Genomic DNA, 16638 nt, shown 5'->3' with positions numbered 1-16638 from the left:
CTTGGGGAACCGTGTAGGATCAAAAGTATGTGTAGAGGGGGGTGATTAGACTAGTTGACCAAATAAAAATCTATCCTTTTCGCAATTTTAGTTGTGGGCAGATTTTACCAATTAGTATAAGTCAAGCAATCAACCTACACATGCAATTCTAAGAGTATAGCAGCGGAAACTAAATATTGCATCTGAAGTGTAAGTGCATCTAGTGCCCCTTAGTGATTTTGGTGTATTGAAGACTTATAGGTTAAGGGACTAATGTGTTTGTGAGTGTACACAGGTCTATAAGTCTATGAGGAGTTTGATATTTACAGAGAAAGTCGACCCCTAAAAATGAATGTCTTAGACTGAAGACTTTGGCTTTCTGAAGACTTTGAAAGTGAAGAAATTGGTGTGACCATGAAGACTTGGTATTCATGCGAGGAATATGAAGCATGAAGACTTTTCTTTTCGTTTCATTTTCTCTTTCTTGAGTCATAGGAAACACCGTACTGTTAAAGGGGGTCGAGGTAAAACTAAGGAAAAGTTTCCAAGTGATGCTCATCTCAAAATCCTACACCTACCAATCCCTTCGAGTGAATCCATTGGAAATCTCATACAGTTCAGTCAATTTCTTCAGTGGCAGGAGACGAAGTTCTTCTGGTCTCTGAGGAATTTGTTCTGACTAAGGAGTTAGGAATTCGCCAGTGCGAATTGCCTACAAGTGAGGAACATGATAGCCCAGAGGAATTTGATAGCTCAAATATCCAACCGTTGCTGTGCTATGCGCCAGCTGTCCCAAAATATCTACCCACCTAACGGTCATATCATTGAATGGCATTTATGTCTTATCATGTCGGGCTGCTCCCTAGGCTATAAATAGCCACCCGTACAACCACTAGCTGGTTGGCTGCTCCGAAAGAAACTGACTCTTTTCATTGAGAGCATCCCATCTTCCGAGGACTTTGAGCGAAAATCATCAAGTGAGGGAAACTCAAACCCAAACACCTACAAACCCAAAGTGATTGAGCATCACTGAAGAGATTGTTCCTGTGTGGAAACGACGCTTGTTACCTTTGAGGACTGTGCACCCTCCAGACGGTTAGGCGTCATGGTCTAGAGCATCCAAGAGGAAATTGTGGATCACCGAGTGACCGAGTCTGTGAAGGTTTGGAAGTCACCTGAAGACTTACCACGAGTGATTGGGCGAGGTCTGTGTGACCTTAGCTCAAGGAGAATACGGTGAGGACTGTGTGTCAGGGACTGTGTGTCCTCAGGTTTAAATTCCTAGCCGCTCCAACCAGACGTACAACTGTCATAGCAGTTAGAACTGGTCTACCAAATCACTGTCTTCACCGAGCTAACTGGTTCTATTTGCTCAACCCTTTCATTTCCTCATTGCTGAGTTGTTGTACTTGATCGTTACTGTTTGAAGACTTTGACTAAAGACTTTCTCAGTTTCCTCAATCCTATTTCTTCAGTCAATTTGTCTTCAGCCTGCTTATCCTGTGTTTACGTTTCCTATACTCAGTGCTTGTTTTCATTTCATCATGATGACTGTGCTACTGCTTTGTTATGCTTACTTCTGAGTACTTATTCCGCTGCTAGTTGTTCGTGACTTAGGAATTTCCTCACCCTGAAATTCCTCAGTGACGAACTTGTAAAAATCGCCTATTCACCCCCTCTAGTTGATATAACGCACTTTCAATTGGTATCACAGCAAGGTACTCCCTTGTTCTATGTGATTTTGGTTTAACTGCCTGGAGTTTTAGTTATGTCAACTGTAGGCATGATCAAGGTCTTTGCTGGGTGTCCTACCTTCGATGGGACGAACTACCCCTACTGGAAGAATAAGATGTGAATGCATCTTAAGGCAATTGACAATGATCTCTGGTATGTTGTGGAAATGGTGTTCCCTCTGTCACTCCTACCATGAACGCTGCTGATGTGAAGAGATTCTAGCAACTCGACTCTCAAGTGAAGAACATCATATGTGGCCATCTGAGCAAAGGGCAGTATAGGAGAGTGACTGCTTTGGAGACAGGTAAGCTTATCTGGGATAGGCCGTCCAAGGTCAATGAGGGAGTCTCAGCATAGCGTGACTCTTGAGTTGATGTTCTTCGCAATCTCTTCAACCGCTTCAAAAGACTCGACAATGAAAATGTTCAGCAAACCTTCGATCGCCTTGCTGACATCTCAAATGAGCTTCAAGCACTTGGTGCCACTGACATCACCGACCATGAGGTGGTGAAGAAATTGCTGATATCGCTTGACTCCTCATTTGACACTCTTGCACTGATGATACAAGAACGTGGAGACTACATGGCACTTGATCCCGCTGATATCCTCGAGAGGCAAAACACTCATGATTTCCAACTTGCTGAGAAGAGAGATCTCTATGGATCAAGCTATGGCAGAACACGCGCTTTGAAGGCCAAGGCAGTCTCGGAATCTGAAGGTGAGGATTCTGTTAGCAGTCTTGGTGATCCTGAAGAACTGAGCCTGGAGCTAGCAATGCTCGTGAGGAAATTTCAAAAGTTCTCAAGACGTGGTCGCTTTGGTAAATCCTCAAGAAGTGATGACATGAGATCAGATTCCTCATCCCGTGACTACAAGAAGAGAACGTGCCACAAATGCAAGAAACCTGGTCACTACATTCAAGATTGTCCTTTGTAGGAAAAGGAATCAAAGAAGAAGAAATACAAGGATTACAGTTCCGATGACTCAAAGAAGAAGAAGAAATCTTCAAAGTCTTCATCATCGAAATCCCTCAAAGTCTTCATCTCACAAGAAGAGCAGCTCCAAGAAGGCTCGGGCATTCATTGGCAAGGAAATGGACTCTGAAGCTGAATCTAAGGAAAATGAGGAAGAGGAGGCATTTGAGGAGTCAGAATCTGGCGTGGCGAGCCTAGCCCTCGCTACTGCTTTCGTTAGCAAGTCCATCTTCAACTCTGAGGATAATGACTTCCCCAACACGGCTGATGACGGCGATGATGACTATGCTCCCACCTATTGCTTCATGGCAAAGGGTGCCAAGGTACTCAAATATCCCTCCTCTGAATGAAGTGAGGATGAATTTGATGAAAACCTCAAGCCAAGCTACTCTAAACTTGCTAAGATTGCTGTGAAACAACAAAAGGGTTTTGAAAAGGTTCAAAATATGCTAGACAAAAGCGATGATATGTTGGGTGAACAAATGTATCGCACTCAAACCTTGACTGATAATCTTCAGAGACTTCAGTCCAAGTTTGATAACCTTCAGAGTCATCATAACACTCTCTTATCTGATCATGAGAAGCTTTCTTATGAATTTCTTCAAAGAAACCAAGATCTTGAGAAGCTAAGGGTGAGTTATGAAGATCTTCAGAAGGAGTGTGATTCTTTGCTTGCTCAACATATTAGTGCGGCTCAGGAAGAATTCATTCCACCATGTTTGAAATGCATTGAACGTGAATCTACTAATTCTTCACCTGGAAGTTCAAATGCTTCTATTGCTGCAAATTCTTCAACTGTCTCCGCTATCACAAATTCCTCATCTGAGGATGCTACTAGTATCACTGACAATGCAGGGTTGAAGGAATTGTATGTGGCAGGCCTGTACAAAAGCCTTAAAGGACATCAGGCACTTTGTGATGTGCTTAAAAAGTAGATCCTCAACACGAACCCTAGGAAAGAGGGTATTGCCTTTGAGAGGAAACTCAATGCTGATGGGACCTACTGGAAACCTGAGCAGTATCCCAAAACCTCATGGGTTGCTGCAAAAGGACCTCCCGTAGATCCATCCACTTTATTTGGATTTACATGTGAATCTTCATATTCTTCCGATGAGTCATTTGACTCCAACTATAAAATGTTCAAAAATCTGAATGGTGAAGTATTTGCTAGATATGTTGGCACTAACTGCAGGAATGGTCCCCCTATGAAGAAAATTTGGGTTCCCAAAAGGTACATTGAAAGTCTTCAGGTGAATGTCATCATGACACCGCCTGAGAAGAATAGGAACCCCAGATCAAATTCTTCATATGGACCACATTCCTCACGGATCAAATCCCTCATATGGATCAAAGTCCTCATATAAACATCATCATTCTAACACCTCTGTTTCGCAGGAGAGATCTAAGGGCTATGAATATGTGCATTATTCTTCAAATCATTATGTTCATAAGTCCTCGAAGAATTTCTTTGCTTATTCATATGCTTACTCTAACCCCTGTCATGTTAAACGAAGTGGATTGGCGTCTATGCCACCTTTCTCTTATGGAGCTCACAGAATGATGAACTCTTCGCCACCCCTCCAGATGTGGGTGGTGAAGAAAAAGAACTAATCTCTTATGCAGAGTCAGGTCTCCAGACGAACTTAAACGTCTGAAGAATTTGTTGGAGGCCTGAATAATGCTTGAAAGGACGCAAGCTAATCATGAAGAAATGAATTTTCATTTCTCACGTCCTCATACTGCTATATCTGTTCCATTGCTTGATGAAATTGATCTGATGAATTTGATGTCATATTCTTCACTTACGAAGTATATGAGTTCGTAAGTTGCACTAATTCATCTGCAGGATCAACCAAAAGCTACTGAGTGGGTCCTCGACAGTGGATGTACAAATCACATGACTAGTGACAGGAACTTATTGATGCACACTGCCTTATCTCCATCGCATCTGAAGCATATCACCTATGCTGACAATGGCAAAAGCAAGGTATTGGGTCTAGGTAAGGTTGCGATCTCAAAGGATCGACACATGGACAAAGTCATGCTTGTCGAGTCCTTAGGATTCAACCTTATGTCTGTCTCAATGCTTTGTGATCTTGATATGGTTGTTGTCTTTGGCAAGTACCGTTGTGTTGTGATCATGGAAGCTGACCATTCCAAAGTCTTCGAAGGCTTTAGGAGAGGAGACTTGTATATTGTTGATTTCTCTACAGGACCACAACCTGCTACATGTCTACATGCAAAAGCTTCAGAAGGCTGGCTATGGCATCGACGACTTGGTCATGCCGGCATGAGGAACTTGCACACTCTCGCGAAGAAGAAGCATGTCATTGGCATCGAGGATGTCAAATTCCTCAAGGATCACCTGTGTGGAGCTTGTGAAGCTGGAAAGATGACCAAGGCCAAGCATCCCTCAAAGACTATCATGACTACCACTCGTCCATTTGAATTGCTTCACATGGATCTCTTTGGCCCCACTCATTATGCCTCATTCACCAATGCTGCATCATTATATGGCTTTGTTATTGTTGATGACTATTCTCGTTACACATGGGTGCATATCGTCACTTACAAATATGAAGTGCAAGAAGTCTTCAAACGATTTTTCTCGAGGGCTTCAACCAACTTTGGTGTGAATATCAAGCACATCGGAAGTGACAATGGGACCGAGTGTTGGAGATATGCCCTAGAGGCAATCATGTATGATGATATTTCCTATGTGTTTATGAATAAAGATAGTCCTTGGACATTATCAATGATGTGTATCAGCAAGTATGTGACTTGTTTGTGGGACTATGCATTGCGTGATGACTGTCCTAAAAGGTCCCTAGTCGAAAGGGCTGTGTGGACGCGCAACCGGCTATACTAGCATATGACACGGTCGATGGCTCGGTCTCACTAGCCATGGAGCATTGGATGCTAACCGGATAATATGGACTTGGAAAGATCTGGTCAGATTCGACGTGGTCGGATCCGAGTTGAGATAAGGTCCGAGTCGGACAGACCCAACTATGAGACGCAGCGTTATGTCATCTGTGAGTCTCTAGTACAACATACGTTCTATGTCCTAAGACCTGAGCTAGCACATGTACTCGGGATGGTGACAGACCTGCTTTGGGCCGACCAAACGCTAGTCCGTGACCGGGTAGTTGCAAAGGTAGGTTTCGGGCTTGTCCAGACCCATGCTGCGAGACATGGTCGAGCAAGATGGAATTTGCCCCTCCGATCAGGAGAGATTTACTCTGGGCCCCTCGTGTGATCCGACCGGGATAAGCATGGCCATGCGACAAGGATTATGAGATCATCCGGTTTATGGTCAGCATCATTGGAACGAGAAAGAGGTCGGGCTAGCATAAGGATGACATACTCGTCTTGAGCCCAACAACATATATCGTGTGGAAAAGGGAACATAAGTATGATGTACAGGTTTGCCTAACCAGATTCATAGTATGCTTGGTGTTCGGCATGCTTTGCTAGGGGCCGCTACCAACCATGCAGTTCGGAGGTGACCCACACTGCGACCAAGCCGACTTGAACCTAAGGGGTCATGCGCTTAAGGGAAGGAACCTACAAGGTCGGATCCGAGGACACTGGTTAGATGTGATCCGAGCTGTATTCGGATTGTGGCCGAGTAGACTTATGGGCTTTAGGGTCTGTGCGAGGCCCAAGTGTTGAGCCCGCGACGGGCGCCTATATAAAGTGGAGGTGCTGCACACTCATGCGGTTGATCGCTTCGGCGCTGTCACTAGGGTTTGCATGTGTTGCGAATAGACACCTCCACTCGCCGCCGGTTGTGTGAGCGGACCTAGCAGTCTGCCGTGCGACGTTCCTCCTCCACGCGCGGATACCGTTAGAGGCGGTGCACCTGCGCCACTCCGGCGAACCTGTACGAGGGATCCGACGACTGGCTGTTCGAAGGAGATTGGACGAGGAGGAGACGATCCACGCGGACGCGCTACCCCAACTCTTCTTTCCCTGCACGGCACTGCGCGTCTAGTGGTAACGATCTATGATCCATCTCTCGTAGCATGTTCTTGGTTGTTCTGCGCGTAGGAAAATTTTAATTTGCAGTCGACGCACCCTACCATAGATCCCAACACCAAGTTCAAGAATACTGGTCTTGATAACTATCTTGATGAACTTGGTATTACTCACGAGTTATCTGCTCCTTATACTCCTCAGGAGAATGGCGTCGTGGAGCGCAAGAACATGACTCTTGTTGAGATGTCTTGCACTATGCTTGACGAATACAAGACGCCTTCTCATTTTTGGCCTGAGGCAATTGATACTGCGTGCCACATCATGAACAGGATGAGAAGTCAGTTGAGGAATCCATCAAGTTCAAGGCTAATGAGGATGTCATTCCTACCGAAGAATCTGTTGAATAAGTCATTCCAGAACGTGAAGAACATCATAGTGGTGCACCTGAGGAAAATGGCTCTGAAGAAAATGCTGAGCCTACTCAACGTCGTCAACCCGCTCATCCTCGCGTTGCAAATGAAGTGCAGATCGAGAAAATCATCAGCGACATCAACGCACCAGGTCCTCTCACACACTCAAAAGCTTCACATTTGTCTAACTTTTGTGGGCACTTTGCTTTTGCCTCTATCACAGAGCCCACCAAAGTTGATGAGGCATTTCTGGAGCCTGAGTGGATTCAAGCGATGCAAGATGAATTACACCAGTTCGAGCTCAACAATGTCTGGGAACTTGTCAAGCGACCAGTCCCACGCAAGCACAATATCATCAGCACCAAATGGATCTACCGCAACAAGAAAAATGAAAATGGCCTTGTGGTGAGGAATAAGGCATGACTTGTAGCTCAAGGCCACACACAGGTTGAAGGAATTGATTTCGATGAAACTTTTGCACCTGTTGCTAGACTTGAGGCTATTCACATATTGCTTGCTTATGCTAACCATCATAATATCATCTTATATCAAATGGATGTGAAAAGTGCATTCCTCAATGGTAAGCTTGAGGAGAAGTATATGTTGCTCAACCCCCAGGTTTTGAAGATCCAAAGCATCTTGACAAAGTCTTCAGACTCAATAAGGCCCTCTATGGCCTCAAGCAGGCCCCTCGGGCGTGGTATGATACTTTGAAGGAATTCCTCATGAAGAAAGGCTTCAAACCCGGTTGACTTGACCCAACTCTTTTCACAAAAACCTATGATGATGAATTATTTGTGTGCCAAATATATGTTGATGATATCATCTTTGGCTATACTGACCAACGTTATAGTGATGAATTTGCCTATATGATGAGTGAAGAATATCAAATGTCTATAATGGGAGAATTGAAATTCTTCTTAGGTCTTCAAATATGTCAACAGCACAACGACATCTTCATATCTCAGGAGAAATACCTCAAGGATGTATTGAGGAAATTCGGCATGCAAGATTGCAAAGGCGTCAAAATCCCTATGCCCACAAATGGCCATCTATGCACTGATGAAAATGGTATTGAGTTCGATCAGAAGGTATACCGCTCCATGATTGGCTCTTTATTGTATCTATGTGCATCTCGGCCAGATATTATGCTTAGTGTTTGCATGTGTGCCCGTTTTCAAGCTACACCGAAGGAATCACACCATAAGGCTATGAAGCATATTCTTCGATATCTAGCTCACACTCCAACACTTGGATTACGGTATCCCAAGGGCTCGGCTTTTGATCTCGTTGGATATTCCGACTCTGACTATGCTGGTGATCATGTGGACCACAAGTCAACATCAGGTACATGCCATTTCCTCGGGCGTTCCTTGGTATGTTGGTCCTCGAACAAATAGAATTGTGTATCACTCTCTACAGCTGAAGCTGAGTACATTGCTGCTGGTTCGTGCTGTGCTCAATTGCTATGGATGAAGCAAACCTTCAAGGATTATGGCATCAATGTGAAGAATGTGTCTCTCTACTGTGATAATGAGAGTGCCATCAAGATTGCTCATAACCCAGTTCAGCACTCGAAGACAAAGCACATCCAGATTCATCATCATTTTCTTCATGATCATGTGTTGAAGGGCGACATCTCTGTTGAGCACGTGAAGTCTGAAGAACAGCTAGCTGATATCTTCACAAAGCCCTTGGATGAGAAGAGATTTAGCAAGTTGCGGTGTCAGCTAAATATCTTAGAATCTTCAAATGTTCTTTGAAAAAGGACACACATCCTAACACGTATGCAAAATTGATGACTTAGATGTGCAACACACGAAGTAATGTTTTTCTTCAATCAATGAAGACTAACCCTCTAAGTGTGAAGAAATTAACGAAGAATTTGATTCTCGGAGCCCTACGACAATTGTACGCGGCGTCTAAAATCATCATTCTTATATGGTGGGTCACGCCACCAACAAAAGTTGAAAATCTTCGATTTGAATTTTTCTTTAGTTTTCTAAAATTCCTCGGTTGTTCAAATTGTTCAACTTTGCTGAGTCTTCACTCTTTCCATGGTTGTTCTTCATTGACTATATATATATTTGAGTTTCCAGTCCTCTACAGCATTCACTTATTGCTATTTCTTCGAGTTGACTTTTCTGCTAAGTGAATGTGATCGGACCCGTCGCCCTCTATGCTAAACTCAACCTACTCTGTTCACAAATTCTTCATGTGTGTTCTATTTGAAACCTGTTCAAAATCTTCACTGTGTCCTTGTCAGCTGAAGAATTTGCGAACGAAACTTTAAAATATTCTTATCTGCATTTTCGGCTTTTGCCGCTCAAATCGTTCTACATCCCACAATAAGACGTATCTATTCACCCATATCTCACACGATTGCCACCTCTCTGTACGTGGGTGACACATGTCGCTAGGATGGGAAGGGTCAGGGGCACGTTCGTCCATTTTCCTCGGGCGAGCGGTTTTTCACCTCGGCTATAAATACTCCTCACCCTCCTCAGACCGCATTTACCCCGCTCGAACTCACTCCCCTCGCTCGAGCTCTCTGACCTAGTGTCACTGCTACTTCCATCGTCGCCGGTAAGGAAGAGCTTCACTGTCTCGACCTTGTCACCGTCGTACTCGCGCCGGCCGCGGGAATCTTCACTCCGCCGCCACCGTAGCTTTCTTCCTCTACCAAGTTACGGCGTGGAAGATCTGAACGGACGAACTTCCAATCTACAAATCCTAGTTCTTCGTTTTCTTCGTCAAGGGTAAATAAAATTTATTTTACTGCCCATGTAGATTCTGATGATTTCCACAAAATCTTCAAAAGGTGTTTATTCTTCAACTACCACACACGTAAACACCTCACATGCATCTGTTCTTGATCTGTTTCTCTAAGCAACATTTTTCTTCAAGATTCCTCAATGGTGTGGATTTTACAATCTATACAACTCTGGAACCTAAGTCAAAGAACGCTTAGTGAAATTCCTCAAGACATCTCTGGTCAAATTCCTCAAACTTGTTCTTTTTTGCAAAACTTCTGAGAACGCATATGACCTCTCCAAATTCTTCGCACCTATACTCTATTCACAGGTACTCATGTCCGCTGCTGAATCACTAGGTTCTCATCAACTTAACTCATTTGCAGCGTTCCTCGAAGACAAGTTACATACCTCTTCAGAGAATTCCATTGTTCAAAATCCTCAGCTGTAGAAAATGGATGATGGCAAAAGGCCTCAGAAGGGAGGCAAGAGACCAGAAGTAAACACAGCGTTTGAGATCCCTGATGACATCTATGCAGAATATTGCACTCCCGATGAAGCCAAACATGGCAAGGAGAACAAGACTCGGCGCAAGGTGCACACACAGAAGATTGAGAGAAGATGGGCACGAGAATGGAGGGAGTACAGATATGTCACTCCTAAGTATATGAAGAAATTCTCTCTACATCCTCCTTGCCCAAGACCTCCATTGGCACCTGGCCAAATTGCTGACCCCACTAGCCTCAAGCGTGGCGAGGACTATCCTGATGAATGGGCCAAACGGCAAGCCAAGTTGGCCAAAATGGCCAGAGACGCAGTGAGGAAATTCAATGAAGATTCTGCTACTACCGCTGCTGAGGCCTCTGCTAGCAAGCCTAAGAAGGCTATGCCAAAGAAGCCAGCTCGCAAGCCCAGTTCCTCAGAAATGCCCTCATGGCCAAGCTCGTCTAAGCCCTCACGGCCAATTCCTCAAGTAGCTCCAGTTCCCACTATTGCAAAACCTTTAGCTGCTCCCACAAAGTCCTCGGCACCTGCGCATCTCGCCACTTGCCAAAGGACCACAGGCATCTCAATTGCTTCAAGAGCATCTACAAGTTCTTCAGGTCCTTCACAGTCCTCAATAGGCCCAACTTTGCTGAAGACAAAGGCCACTGCTGGACGAGGCACTAGACCAAGTCCTCACAAGAAGCAGGTTGCCTTTCATGTCCCATCTAGTGAAGACGAAGCTGATGATGAATAACTCCCTGAAATCATCATAGACAGACAACAATGGGCCACTGGAGCAAAAGGCACAAATGTGCCTCTTCTATTGGATCCCAAGTTGATCCTAGATTTCATTGATCTCTGGCACAAGGACCCCCACACTCCTATGCCTAACTTCAAGCTCACACCTGGCCAAAGTCACATGTTGACAGCCTTCATAGGCGAGGAAAAATGGAAATTTGAAAAGGCCAGGCAGCTGAAGAAAGCTCAGTACAAGAAGGAGCATTTCCTGAAGAAGAAGAACATTGTCAAAATGACAACTGATGAACTTGTGACCATGCAAGCTGAGATCAAAACCCTCAGTGATGAATTTTACGCCTACCGTGCAGATTGGCTAGGAGCCAATGTCAGATTCGTCCAGATGGCAGAAAGATTCACCTCAAATATTGTAGCCTCAACGCAACAGGAATCTCCTCAGGCTGAAGTTTCTGTACAGCAAACTGAAGAAGATGGAAGCACAGCTAATGACAATCAGACTGTTGATGATTCTGAAATCACCAGGGCTGATGAAGAAATTCCAGCCGCTGAAAAAACTCCCAGGGCAACCTCTAGTGTTGCGCCTGAAGAACAAGCCAGGCCAGCTGAAGCATCTACTGGTGCGCTTGAAGACACTAACAATGCCAGGGCAAGTGCATCAGTTGCGCCTGAGGAAATGAACCAAATTCCTCTGCTCCTCCTGCACCAACGACAAGTTCTAGCCTTCCTTCTACATCAAAAGTGAAGAAAACTAAGGCTGCAGAGCGAGCAGCTGTGAAGAAAAGGAAAGCATATGCTTCCTCAGATTCTTCCGCACCAAAGAAGGCGAAGACTTTGACAAGCTCCTATGAAAATCCCATAGATGATGTTCCAGTTTCAAGCATGCCATCAAAGGAGATTGTTCCCTTTGGTGAGGAATATGTGATTCCAGTGTATCAGATGAAGAAGATCCTTCTGCTGCTTCGACAGAGCAGTTGGACGAAGAAATTGAAGTGGATAACATTCCTTCAACCCCACTGGTATCCTCGCCCATGCCTCAGTTCACTGCTGAAGAGGCCGGCGTTGAAGAAATAGATGAGGAAGATGAAGACGTGGACATTGGGTGCACCACTCCAATTCTGAATGATGACTACTCGGAAAGTCATCGCCCCAATTCACCACTGTTCACACCTCTGCAACAGATTCCTCAGTCCCCTATTCAGACCGATGAAATTCACACGGGATCTGAAGAACAACAGGCATCTCTCCTCACTATACCTAAAGAAGTTCTAGCCACTAGCATTGATGAAGATGTAGCTATTGAGATGGAGACCCAGGCTGCTGCTGATGACTTTGTACTAGAAATTCCTCAGCCTGCGGCTCCTGAGACTATGATTCCAGAGGCTGTGAAGACATTGACTGATACTCCTCAGCCCAAGCCCAAGAATCCCTTCTCCAAGAAAAAGAAGTTCAAACCTGATGATTTCTTCAATGAGCACATTTTCTTCACGGAATACAATCCCTATGACTCTGCTCGTCTTCGACGCAAGCGCTTCTGGACAACAAGTTAGATGAACTTCTATTCTTCACTGCTATTCGATAAAGACAAGATCTTTAACCATGAGCACATTCCTCATGTGGATATGGAGTCGCTGCCTTGCTTCACCCCAGTCCTCAGTGTTCTTCATGACGCTGAGCTGCTCAAGTTCTGCACTGACATCTGTGACTAGAATGAAGAACTCATTTCTTCAGTTCTATGCTATGTTGCACATCACAGGCAACGCTAAAGATGTGAATTCATGGGTGTTGGACTGGATGACTAAAAACACTCACTACAAAGCACCGGCCTCTGAATTACTTCATGCCATTCCAGTCAGTCCTCCCCTTGAAGGTGCAAGGCTCATCTACAATGACGCTGAACTATTTGATCATTTCCTGCAAGTACTGATGAAACCTTTGAAGCCTGTCCAAGCTCCAAGAACCAAATTCCTCGTCAAGGAATTGCTCTATGTGCCTAGAACTGTGTACAGGATATTGACCAAGACCCTCAGTCCAATCAAGGGCCACAACACTGATGAAGAAGAGGTTGTCGGCATAATGAAGAATCTTGTTTTCAACATCATACATGGTGTTCCTATCAACTACCATGAGTTCTTCATGAGGACTTTGGCCAATGTCGCTCTTTCACCGTTTGAATTGAAGCCTCACGCTCCCTGGATCATGAGATTCATCAGATCAAGGTCTTCAATCAACTACAAGGTTGACATTCTCAATCATGGCAGCTACTTGCCCCCCCCATTGAACTCCTCAAACGGACTATTTCCTCAGCTGATGAGAAGGGCAAGGCCGCTGTCATTGATGAAGGCACTCGTCCATTGGATGCCAGTTTCGCAAAGCTGGATCCTACTCCACCAATGATGACTCTGCCACTCATGACACTGCCGCAAATGCTTCAAAGCCAAATCCTCAAGGCACTGCTCCAAGGGTGATGACTGATCGTGAGCTTCTCCTCAGTCATCATCAGAAGGTCTATCGCAACCACAAATGGGTCGAGCGACAGTTTGGTTCAATTCTTCAGAACATGACAATCATGCAGAACTCTGTGAAGAAGAACCATTACTATCTACATGAAGTATTTGATCGCACCTGGGCTGTTCTGTCTCATTTCTACGGTGAAGAAGATCTCAAGCAGATGGGCTTCAAGCAGGACTTTGACTGGTCTCAGCCGCCTTTGAAGAAATTCAAGAAGGTCAAAGTTCCTCACTTGGTGGCCAGCTTCTATTCTTCATCGCGTGAGACTGATGAACATGAAGACTTGGACGACACTGCGGCACGCCCTACATCAACAAATGACCCCAATGACACTGACGCTCCTCCATTGGCTTCGTGATGATATTCTTCAGGGGCGTTAATCCTCACTTTTCGTCCCTTTTGGTCATTTGATGACAAAGGGGGAGAAATTTGAGTTAGTCTTCAAGCGGGTCTCTATATATGGGCATTTTTTTTGCTAAGTTGCAACTCTCGTTCTTCTGAAGATTTGTTGGATCGAGTTGTAAACTTAAGACCGATGGTGGTCTGATACTTTTGCTCTGTTTTCTGCATGCTATTTCCTCATATATGTTAATGCATGCATGCTGAATTACATCAGTCGCCATATTTCATCATGCATTTCAAATTCTTCATATCTTATGTTATATGCATGTATGAATTACAAGATATAGGGGGAGATCTCCTTGATTCTACTCTACAATGTGCATTGCTATTCAAAACAAATTCCTCACATATGCACATCTTCAGGGGGGGCTCTTCTATATCTTGCAATCAAATTCCTCAATATCAGTATTTACACTTCATATGTTTATCCCCATTGAAAACTTAACCTATATTATCATCAATCACCAAAAAGGGGGAGATTGTAAATGCATCTAGTGCCCCTTAGTGATTTTGGTGTATTGAAGACTTATAAGTTAAGGGACTAATGCGTTTGTGAGTGTACACATGTCTACAAGTCTATGAGGAGTTTGATATTTACAGAGAAACTCGACCCCTAAAAATGAATGTCTTCGACTAAAGACTTCGGCTTTCCAAAGACTTTGAAAGTGAAGAAATTGGTGTGACCGCGAAAACTTGGTATTCATGCGAGGAATATGAAGCGTGAAGACTTTTGTTTTCGTAGTTTCATTTTCTCTTTCTTGAGTCATAGGAAACAGAGTACTATTAAAGGGGGTCGAGGTAAAACTAAGCAAAGTTTCCAAGTGATGTTCATCTCAAAATCCTACACCTACCAATCCCTTCGAGTGAAGCCATTGGAAATCTCATACAGTTCAGTCAATTTCTTCAGTGACCAAGACGAAGTTCTTCTGGTCTCTGAGGAATTTTTTCTGACTGAGGAGTTAGGAATTCGCCAGTGCGGATTGCCTACAAGTGATGAACATGATAGCCCTGAGGAATTTGATAGCTCAAATATTCGACCATTGCTGTGCTATGCGCCAGCTGTGCCAAAATATCTTCCCACCTAACGGTCATATCATTGAAGGGCATTTATGTCTTATCATGTCGGGCTGCTCCCTAGGCTATAAATAGCCCCCCCTACAACCACTAGCTGGTTCTCTTCTCTGAAAGAAACTGACACTTGTCATTGAGAGCGTCCCATCCTCCGAGGACTTTGAGCGAAAATCATCAAGTGAGGAAAACCCAAACCCAAACACCTACAAACCCAAAGTGATTGAGCACCCCTGAAAAGATTGTTCCTGTGTGGAGCCGACGCTTGTTACCTTTGAGGACTGTGCATCCTCCAAACGGTTAGGCGTCATGGTCTAGAGCATCCAAGAGGAAATTGTGGATCGCCGAGTGACCGAGTCTGTGAAGGTTTGGAAGTCACCTGAAGACTTACCACGAGTGATTGGGCGAGGTCTGTGTGACCTTAGCTCAAGGAGAATACGGTGAGGGCTGTGTGTCCTCAGGTTTAAATACCTAGCAGCTCCAACCAGACATACAACTGTCACAACAGTTGGAACTGGTCTACCAAATCACTGTCTTCTCCGAGCTAACCGGTTCTATTTCCTCAACCCTTTCATTTCCTCATTACTGAGTTGCTGTACTTGATCGTTACTGTTTGAAGACTTTGACTGAAGACTTTCTCAATTTCCTCAATCCTATTTCTTCAGTCAGTTTGTCTTTAGCCTGCTTGTCCCTGTTTCTGCTTCCTATACTTACTGCTTGTTTTCATTTCATCATGATGACTGTGCTACTACTCTGTTATGCTTACTTCTCAGTACTTATTATGCTGCTAGTTGTTCGTGACTTAGGAATTTCCTCACCCTAAAATTCCTCAGTGACGAATTTGTAAAAATCGCCTATTCACCCCCCTCTAGTCGATATAACGCACTTTCATGAAGGTAAAGGGAAGGTTTTGGAGAAGGCAAACGCAATGGATACACGGATAGTTTTGGCATGGTTCCCATAGGTGGTGCTATCATACGTCCACGTTGATGGAGACTTCAACCCACAAAGTGTAACGGCTGCGCGAGTCCATGGGGGCTCCACCCACGAATGGTCCACGAAGAAGTAACCTTGTCTATCCCACCATGGCCATTGCCCACAAAGGACTTGCCTCACTCGGGTAGATCTTCATGAAGTAGGTGATCTCCTTGCCCTTACAAACATCTTGGTTCAACTCCACATCATGATGGAGGCTCCCAAGCGACACCTAACCAATCTAGGATACACCACTCTCCAAAAGGTAACAAATGGTGTGTAGATGATGAACTCCTTGCTCTTGTGCTTGAAATGATAGTCTCTCCAACACTCAACTCACTCTCTCAGATTTGGCTATGGTGGAAGAGTGACTTGAGTGGAAAGCAGCTTGGGGAGGGCTAGAAATAAAGGTTCAAATGGTAGGAATGGAATCTCTTGATCTCAACACATGAGTAGGTGGTTCTCTCTCAGAAAATGAATGGTAGAAGTGTAGGCAAGTTCTGATGGATCTCTCATAGATGGAGACGGGGGTGTAGGGGTATATATAGCCTCCACACAAAATCCAACTGTTACAGACATTTGACTCATCTCAGTGGGGCTGAATGGTTAAAA

Source organism: Triticum aestivum, chromosome 4D, assembly GCF_018294505.1.
Source record: "Triticum aestivum cultivar Chinese Spring chromosome 4D, IWGSC CS RefSeq v2.1, whole genome shotgun sequence".
NCBI classification, from domain to species: domain Eukaryota; kingdom Viridiplantae; phylum Streptophyta; class Magnoliopsida; order Poales; family Poaceae; genus Triticum; species Triticum aestivum.
This window is presented reverse-complemented; position numbering follows the sequence as displayed.